Source organism: Acipenser ruthenus, chromosome 41 (genome assembly GCF_902713425.1).
Source record: "Acipenser ruthenus chromosome 41, fAciRut3.2 maternal haplotype, whole genome shotgun sequence".
Taxonomy (NCBI): Eukaryota; Metazoa; Chordata; class Actinopteri; order Acipenseriformes; family Acipenseridae; genus Acipenser; species Acipenser ruthenus.
In genome coordinates, this window is record NC_081229.1 from 10725952 (window position 1) to 10735651 (window position 9700).

The following is a 9700-nucleotide window of genomic DNA, read 5'->3' on the forward strand; positions in this document are numbered from 1 at the left end:
CCACTTCTTCCAGCAGAGGCTCACTAAAGGGAAGCTCAGGAGAGAGGGGGCTCACAGGCCTGGGCTGGGGGAGATGACAGTGCTCCCCACAGCGTGGCACTCACACTGGAGCAGGAGAGATGACAGTGTGCCCCACAGTGTGGCACTCATACTGGAGCAGGAGAGATGACAGTGTGTCCCACAGTGTGGCACTCACACTGGGGCTGGTAGAGCAGGAGAGATGACAGTGTGCCCCACAGCGTGGCACTCACACTGGGGCTGGTAGAGCAGGAGAGATGACAGTGTGCCCCACAGTGTGGCACTCACACTGGGGCTGGTAGAGCAGGAGAGATGACAGTGTGCCCCACAGTGTGGCACTCACACTGGGGCTGGTAGAGCAGGAGAGATGACAGTGTGCCCCACAGTGTGGCACTCACACTGGAGCAGGAGAGATGACAGTGTGCCCCACAGCGTGGCACTCACACTGGGGCTGGTAGAGCAGGAGAGATGACAGTGTGCCCCACAGTGTGACACTCACACTGGAGCAGGAGAGATGACAGTGTGCCCCACAGTGTGGCACTCACACTGGGGCTGGTAGAGCAGGAGAGATGACAGTGTGCCCCACAGCGTGGCACTCACACTGGGGCTGGTAGAGCAGGAGAGATGACAGTGTGCCCCACAGTGTGGCACTCACACTGGAGCAGGAGAGATGACAGTGTGCCCCACAGCGTGGCACTCACACTGGGGCTGGTAGAGCAGGAGAGATGACAGTGTGCCCCACAGTGTGGCACTCACACTGGAGCAGGAGAGATGACAGCGTGCCCCACAGTGTGGCACTCACACTGGAGCAGGAGAGATGACAGTGTGCCCCACAGTGTGGCACTCATACTGGAGCAGGAGAGATGACAGTGTGTCCCACAGTGTGGCACTCACACTGGGGCTGGTAGAGCAGGAGAGATGACAGTGTGCCCCACAGCGTGGCACTCACACTGAAGCAGGAGAGATGACAGTGTGCCCCACAGTGTGGCACTCACACTGGGGCTGGTAGAGCAGGAGAGATGACAGTGTGCCCCACAGTGTGGCACTCACACTGGAGCAGGAGAGATGACAGTGTGCCTCACAGCGTGGCACTCACACTGGAGCAGGAGAGATGACAGTGTGCCCCACAGCGTGGCACTCACACTGGGGCTGGTAGAGCAGGAGAGATGACAGTGTGCCCCACAGTGTGGCACTCACACTGGAGCAGGAGAGATGACAGTGTGCCCCACAGCGTGGCACTCACACTGGGGCTGGTAGAGCAGGAGAGATGACAGTGTGCCCCACAGTGTGGCACTCACACTGGAGCAGGAGAGATGACAGCGTGCCCCACAGTGTGGCACTCACACTGGAGCAGGAGAGATGACAGTGTGCCCCACAGTGTGGCACTCACACTGGGGCTGGTAGAGCAGGAGAGATGACAGTGTGCCCCACAGCGTGGCACTCACACTGGGGCAGGAGTGGAGCTCTCCTGGAGGAGGTTAGGAAGCTGCAGCCCCATGTGGGTCTGGAGGAGGTAGAGAGGGAGCAGACCTCACCGCTCTTCCACAGGAAGGCCACCAGAATGAAGCTGAACGATGGCTAGTGAATTATAAAACTCGGCTGGTGATCCAGGACAAACTAAAAAGCAGAGGCAGTACAAACTGTGAGTGTGGGAGAGTGCGAGCAGCTTCTCTGCAGACACTGATTCTTCATTAAGCTCTGTGAAAGCAGTCAGGTGAGACGTGTCCTCCAGTGGCTAGCGCAGGCTCCCACACTGTGATCTCCGGGTCTGTGTGCCGGTGCAGGTTTGAACCATGGCACCGCTCTCCCAGGACAGCTGCTGAGATCTCTGCTTCCACACTGTTTACTGTGGACTCGCTTCCTCTGCAGCAGCGATTAGGACCCCCTGCAGCCGGGTGTGCAGCAGCGATTAGGACCCCTTGCAGCCGGGTGTGCAGCAGGATAAACGCGCCCTGGGCTCCAGGAAGCTGGCACTGCTCTGTGTTGTGTGCTAATGAGAGGCAAGCCTTGCTGATCGGCCGTTTACACTGAGGAACTTCGCCCTGTCCCTCAGTGTCTCCCCTCAGTCAGAAGGCTTGTCTGCCAGACTGCAAGATGTTCTGATGGATCTGGATGGGTTAGCCTTTAAAGCACGAGAGTGCATGTGAGTGTCTCTGTAGTTGATAAGTATCTCTCTCTCCCTCTTCCTCCCTCCCTACTATCTCCCATCTCTCCCCCTCTCTCTACCTCTCTCTCTCTACCCCCCTCTCCTCCCCCTCTACTCCCTATCCCTCTCCCTCTCCCTCTCTCTCACCCTTTCTCTATCCCTCTCCCCCCTCTCTCGCTCCTCTCCCTTTCCCTCTCCTCTCTCCACTCCCTCTCCCTCTCCTCTCCTCTCCCTTTACCTCTCTTCTCTCCTCTCTCCCTCTCCTCTCCCTCTCCTCTCTCCTGTCCTCTCCCCTCTCCTCTCCTCTCTCCTCTCCCTCTCCTCTCTCCACTCCCTCTCCTCTCCCTCTTCTCTCTCCTCTCCCTTTCCTTCTCCTCTCTCTCCTCTCTCCCCTCTCCTCTCCTCTCTCCCCCTCCCTCTCATCTCTCTCCCTCTCCTCTCTCCTCTCTCCCTCTCTCCTCTCCTTTCTCCTCTCCCCTCTCCTCCCTCTCTCCTCTCCTCTCTCTCCTCTCCCCTCTCCCGTCTCCTCTCCTCTCTCTCCTCTCCCTCTCTCCCTCTCCTCTCCCTCTCCTCTCTCCTCTCTCCCCTCTCCCCTGTCTCCTCTCCTCTCCCCCTCTCCCTCTCTCCTCTCCCCCTCTCCCCCCTCTCAGGATGAGCAGTTTCCCCCCCTGGGTTCTTCAAACGCCCGTCTGATGATGCTGGCGGCTCTGCAGGGTAAAGAGCGGAGTGGATCGGGACTGGGATCGGGAATGGGAGGAGCCTCGTCTTCACAGGAGCCATGGAATGGGATGACATCATCATCGGGGGCAGGGCTGCAGCTGCCCCCCCTGCCCCCCCCACGCCTGCACATCACGGAGAATGGAGAGTTCCGGAACACAGCGAGCTACCCTAGCGGTCCGAGCAGTCAGGGGGCTGCAGCGGCCGGTCACTAGCCAGGGGTCCCGCCCCCTCCACTCAGCACAGAGCCTCAATGCACGGGGTCCCAGGGAGGACTGAACAGAACAGCCCCTCCCCTCCTTCAGCACAATGCAGCAATATCCCAGAGCATCGAACACAGAGCTGAGCTGAGCTGAGCCCTATGACACACAGTGACGCACAATGACGCACTGATACACTGACACACTGACACACACTGACACACTGACACACACACACACACTGACACACACACACACAGTGACACACACACACACTGACACAGTGACACACTGACACACACACACACACTGACACACACACACACACACACACACACACACTGACACACACACTGACACACACACACACACTGACACAGTGACACACTGACACACACACACACACTGACACACACACTGACACACACATAGTGACGCACAGACACACACACACACACTGACACACACACACACACACACACACTGACACAGTGACACACTGACACACACACTGACACACTGACACACACACACACTGACACACACACACACACAGTGACACACACACACACTGACACAGTGACACACTGACACACACACACACACTGACACACACACTGACACACACATAGTGACGCACAGACACACACACACACACACACACACACACACACTGACACACACACACACAGTGACACACACACACACTGACACAGTGACACACTGACACACACACACACACTGACACACACATAGTGGCGCACAGACACACACACACACACACACACACACACTGACACAGTGACACACTGACACACACACACACACTGACACACACACTGACACACACATAGTGACGCACAGACACACACACACACACACACACACACACACACACATACACTGAAACAGTGACACACTGACACACACACACACACTGACACACACACTGACACACACATAGTGACGCACAGACACACACACACACACACACACACACACACACTGACACACACTTTGGTCACTAGGTGTCCCTCTCACAAGACAGCAGCCTGAACCCGACCCGACCCGACCCGACCCGGGCTGGCCTGCCCCAAACCAGCAACAGAGCTTCAGTACAACACAGCTGTGGTCAAACATGTTGCACCCCCTATAGAATGAACCCGCTCTGCTTCCTGAAGCCGAATGAAAGCTGCTGAATAACGTTACGTTAACCAATCAAATTACACGCCGCTTCCTAGTTTTCCATGTACTGAACGAAAAACTGACACCAAATAAAAAGATCTGAAATCTCCCATGAAACACTAGTGTAGGATTGAGGACGCCCTCTCACTCACTCTCCCCTGCTCTCCCTAAATCACCCTCTGACTCTCTCCCCTTCCCCTCGCACCCTCCCCTCGCTCCCTCGCTCTCACTCAGCTCAGCTCAGCTCGTGTTAAGCGCTTGTTCGTTGGGGGATTGTTTTGTGAAAATGAGAAACAGCACAAAGCAGCGAGTGTCGCCGGGGCATCAGGGCAGGGACTGAAGCAGAAGAATCAGCTGAAGCCACTGGCAGCTCTCCCAGGGACACAGAGGCACGGAGACACGCCACGGGAAGCTGCATCCTCAGCAGCCTCCGCAGCCAGACAGCAGACTGAGGGCTCTCGGATTGGCCGAAGCTGACAGAGTCACAGGAGCACAGTGGATTCTGATTGGTTCACACGCTGCTCTTCCTGGCCCGAGGATCCTCTGATTGGCTGTCTCTGTGAGCTGGTGGAACTTCAATATTTAAAAACAAAAAAAGAACAATCATTGAATTTCTCTTTTTTTTTATTCATCAATGAGGAAATGCTTCTTGTTTTATATCAAGGACAATTTCATACCAATTGAAAACAATAATAATTCTGCAGTAATAATGACTGAATGGACCTCTGGCACGGCTGCTGTCTGCTCGCTGCAGCCCTCCGGCTGGCTGGCTGGCTGTCTGTCTGTCTCACCGGACTGCGTTAGACAGACTGACAGCTGCTTCTGCACTTCCAGAACTCGCTGTTTCCAGCTGAGAGACGATTACACTGGATGTTTTTCTTTCTGATTCGCATTGAAGTGATTTGTAACAAATGGAATATAGAGACCATTTGGACCTCTGAAGGATTCCTTCCATTCACTCGCCAATGAGAGAAGAGAGTGGAGCCGAGTCACACTCCTGCCTTGATTCCACACACAGCACTCCCCATCAACACTGACCCGGCCCAAACAGAACCAACAGTGAGTCCAAACAGAACAAATACAGTCTGGAGGAAAGCAATGGGCTCCACGTACAGTCAAACCAGCAGAGCAAGTTCTGTCTTAAGACTTTGCAGGCAGGGCATTGCACTGGGGAATGCATTCAGAATCCAGGGGGTGTAGATTAGACAGGGTGCACTGGGGAATGCATTCAGAATCCAGGGTGTGTGATTAGACAGGGTGCACTGGGGAATGCATTCAGAATCCAGGGTGTGTAGATTAGACAGGGTACACTGGGGAATGCATTCAAAATCCAGGGTGTGTAGATTAGACAGGGTGCACTGGGGAATGCATTCAGAATCCAGGGGGTGTAGATTAGACAGGGTGCACTGGGGAATGCATTCAGAATCCAGGGTGTGTGATTAGACAGGGTGCACTGGGGAATGCATTCAGAATCCAGGGTGTGTAGATTAGACAGGGTGCACTGGGGAATGCATTCAGAATCCAAGGTGTGTGATTAGACAGGGTGCACTGGGGAATGCATTCAGAATCCAGGGTGTGTGATTAGACAGAGTGCACTGGGGAATGCATTCAGAATCCAGGGGGTGTAGATTAGACAGGGTGCACTGGGGAATGCATTCAGAATCCAGGGTGTGATTAGACAGGGTGCACTGGGGAATGCATTCGGAATCCAGGGTGTGTGATTAGACAGGGTGCACTGGGGAATGCATTCAGAATCCAGGGTGTGTGATTAGACAGGGTGCACTGGGGAATGCATTCAGAATCCAGGGTGTGTGATTAGACAGGGTGCACTGGGGAATGCATTCAGAATCCAGGGTGTGATTAGACAGGGTGCACTGGGGAATGCATTCAGAATCCAGGGTGTGTGATTAGACAGGGTGCACTGGGGAATGCATTCAGAATCCAGGGTGTGTAGATTAGACAGGGTGCACTGGGGAATGCATTCAGAATCCAGGGTGTGTGATTAGACAGGGTGCACTGGGGAATGCATTCAGAATCCAGGGTGTGTAGATTAGACAGGGTGCACTGGGGAATGCATTCAGAATCCAGGGTGTGTGATTAGACAGGGTGCACTGGGGAATGCATTCAGAATCCAGGGTGTGTGATTAGACAGGGTGCACTGGGGAATGCATTCAGAATACAGGGTGTGTGATTAGACAGGGTGCACTGGGGAATGCACTGAAGGCTGGGGACTGTGTGGTATCATTAAGTCCGTCACTATAACCTGTGCTGGGGGTGGTGCCGGCTCATTGCTGCTTGCTTCACTCACTCGCTCAGTAAATATTCTGTCATGCAGGAATAGATAATCACTGCTCTTCAAATACACCACAGATAGTCAACATTCAGTGTAATGCCAGGCGTGGCAGAATCCCAGCCAGTCGATCTGCAGTGGTAATCAGCATTGGGGATGTGACTGCGCTCGTGGGATGGATGTCTTGCTTAGTTTTTGAAAAATATATTTTGCCTTTTTTTTGAAGAGAGAACAATCAGTTATTCAGGGAGGCTAGAATATTTACTAGCAAGGGGTTCGAGTGACAACAAATGCTGCACCTCCAACACCAGCACAGTGTATAATACATGAGCTCCGAGCGTGCACTACAGTGTAGGGAGCTGTCTTAATACAGCTCTGAGACACACACAGCAGTCACTGCACTATAGAGACAGCTGGTTGGACTGGACTGGACTGGACTGGATGATTTGAGACACGCCAGGATTTCTGTGTGTCTGTGGAATCAAGGCAGCCCTCTCTCTTCATCACGACACGGACTCCCGCCCGCGCGGACCTGCCGTCACACTTCATCACGACGCGGACTCCCACCCGCGCAGACCTGCCGTCACACTTCATCACGACGCGGACTCCCGCCCGCGCGGACCTGCCGTCACACTTCATCACGACGCGGACTCCCGCCCGCGCGGACCTGCCGTCACACTTCATCACGACGCGGACTCCCGCCCGTGCGGACCTGCCGTCACACCTCATCACGACGCGGACTCCCGCCCGCGCGGACCTGCCGTCACACTTCATCACGACGCGGACTCCCGCCCGCGCGGACCTGCCGTCACACTTCATCACGACGCGGACTCCCGCCCGCGCGGACCTGCCGTCACACTTCATCACGACGCGGACCTGCCGTCACACTTCATCACGACGCGGACTCCCGCCCGCACGGACCTGCCGTCACACTTCATCACGACGCGGACTCCCGCCCGCGCGGACCTGCCGTCACACTTCATCATGACGCGGACTCCCGCCCGCGCAGACCTGCCGTCACACTTCATCACGACGCGGACCTGCCGTCACACTTCATCACGACGCGGACTCCCGCCCGCACGGACCTGCCGTCACACTTCATCACGACGCGGACTCCCGCCCGCGCGGACCTGCCGTCACACTTCATCACGACGCGGACTCCCGCCCGCGCGGACCTGCCATCACACTTCCCTGGCACCTTGCCTGAGCTGCTTCCAAGCTCCCGACACAGCAGATATCTTAAAGGACACTCTGGCATTGCTGGAGTGCTCAGGGGTTGTCTCACAGGACTTTGCTTATAGGACAGTGCCTCTCCTGGTTGCGAGCTTCATTGAAAGCTGTTGGCCTACGTGGGTGTTCAGAAGCTGTGAGATTCGACAGGGATAAAACAGCAGATTAAACCGAGATCAGTTTCATAGGCACCTTACTGAATTCAGCACAGCAGTCTAGCACACTTTCTTTCAGTAAAGTGAGTGAAAGGGCTGTCCATCTACTCCAAGACTGCTTTGATGAATTGATTAGATGCAGAAAGCTTCTCTGCAAAGTGTTCAGAGTCTCAATCCCTGTCTGTCTCCGACCTTTCATACCAAACGCTCGTGCCAGTCCAGTCTTTCAATAAACACGCAATTCAGTCGAGAGCAAGGCTCATGGAAGGGGCTGAGTTTGTGACTACAGGAATCCACAGTATATACAATCTGTAAGTATTATTCATATCTTTATATTTGTAATGTATTAGGTATGGAGGAGGGTGAATGGGGTTTATTGTGCAAATAATATCTCTTTTTGTAAAACGGAATGTGTTTCTGTTAAATTATTTTTTTTTGCAATTTAGTTTTTCTTTTTAGGAGAAATGCAAAGAAATGTTTACCTGAAAAGAAGGAACGCAGCGTCTCCCTGGAAGGCAGCGTGGGTCACGGCCGCGCATTCTTTAAGAAGCGCCCTTTCCAACCTTCCTTTCAGGGTTTATTTCACATTATCTTTTCAGAGTGCGGTTTTAAAGCTACACTGTCTGGCTGGAGGAGCACAGACTGGCAGCTCTGTGTCTAGATGTGAGACCAGCATTGAGAGTGACCAGTGACAGCAAGTCCTGCTCACCCGGTCTCTCACTCTGATTCCCCAGCGTCCTGCTCACTCTGTCACTCTCAATCTGATTCCCCAGCGTCCTGCTCACTCTGTCACTCTCAATCTGATTCCCCAGCGTCCTGCTCACTCTCACTCTGATTCCCCGGGGTCCTGCTCACTCTGCCACTCTCACTCTGATTCCCCAGCATCCTGCTCAGTCACTCTCACTGATTCCCCAGCGTCCTGCTCACTCTGCCACTCTCACTCTGATTCCCCAGCATCCTGCTCAGTCACTCTCACTGATTCCCCAGCGTCCTGCTCACTCTCACTCTGATTCCCCAGCGTCCTGCTCACTCTGTCACTCTCACTCTGATTCCCCAGCGTCCTGCTCACTCTCACTCTGATTCCCCGGGGTCCTGCTCACTCTGCCACTCTCACTCTGATTCCCCAGCGTCCTGCTCACTCTCACTCTGATTCCCCAGGGTCCTGCTCACTCTGTCACTCTCACTCTGATTCCCCAGCGTCCTGCTCACTCTCACTCTGATTCCCCGGGGTCCTGCTCACTCTGCCACTCTCACTGATTCCCCAGGGTCCTGCTCACTCTGTCACTCTCACTCTGATTCCCCGGGGTCCTGCTCACTCTGTCTCTCTCACTGATTCCCCGGGGTCCTGCTCACTCTCACTCTGATTCCCCGGGGTCCTGCTCACTCTGTCTCTCTCACTGATTCCCCGGGGTCCTGCTCACTCTGTCACTCTCACTCTGATTCCCCGGGGTCCTGCTCACTCTGTCACTCTCACTCTGATTCCCCGGGGTCCTGCTCACTCTGTCTCTCACACGGAGTCCTCTCTGAGGCTCCACAGCTGTACAGACAGACAGTGTAACTTTAGCCTTGCCACGCTCGCAGTGTGTGTGTGTGTTTTCCGAACACTCTTCTGGAATGGGTTAATCCACTCCCTGCTCTCTGCCTGATGAATGTTGTTTTTTAAAGCTATAGAAGATATACAGTGTACATTGTATAAAACTGAACAGTGATTGTATCTCGTTTTGCTTTTTTTTGGATGTTTTCCTTTGGTGGGTTGTTT

At 54.4% G+C, this 9700-nt stretch overlaps 1 long non-coding RNA gene across 4 annotated transcripts in view; it reads left to right on the forward strand.

Moving 5' to 3' along the window:
- Positions 1–2952, forward strand: part of LOC131709005 (uncharacterized) — an 8467-nt gene extending 5515 nt beyond the window's left edge. For 3 of the 4 annotated variants that reach the window (XR_009311339.1, XR_009311341.1, XR_009311342.1), the window contains exon 4: positions 2815–2952. This is a non-coding gene — a long non-coding RNA (uncharacterized LOC131709005). The remainder of the gene's footprint in view (positions 1–2814) is intronic. The other variant, XR_009311340.1, reaches the window with a different exon arrangement.
- Positions 2953–9700: the final 6748 nt, after the last annotated feature.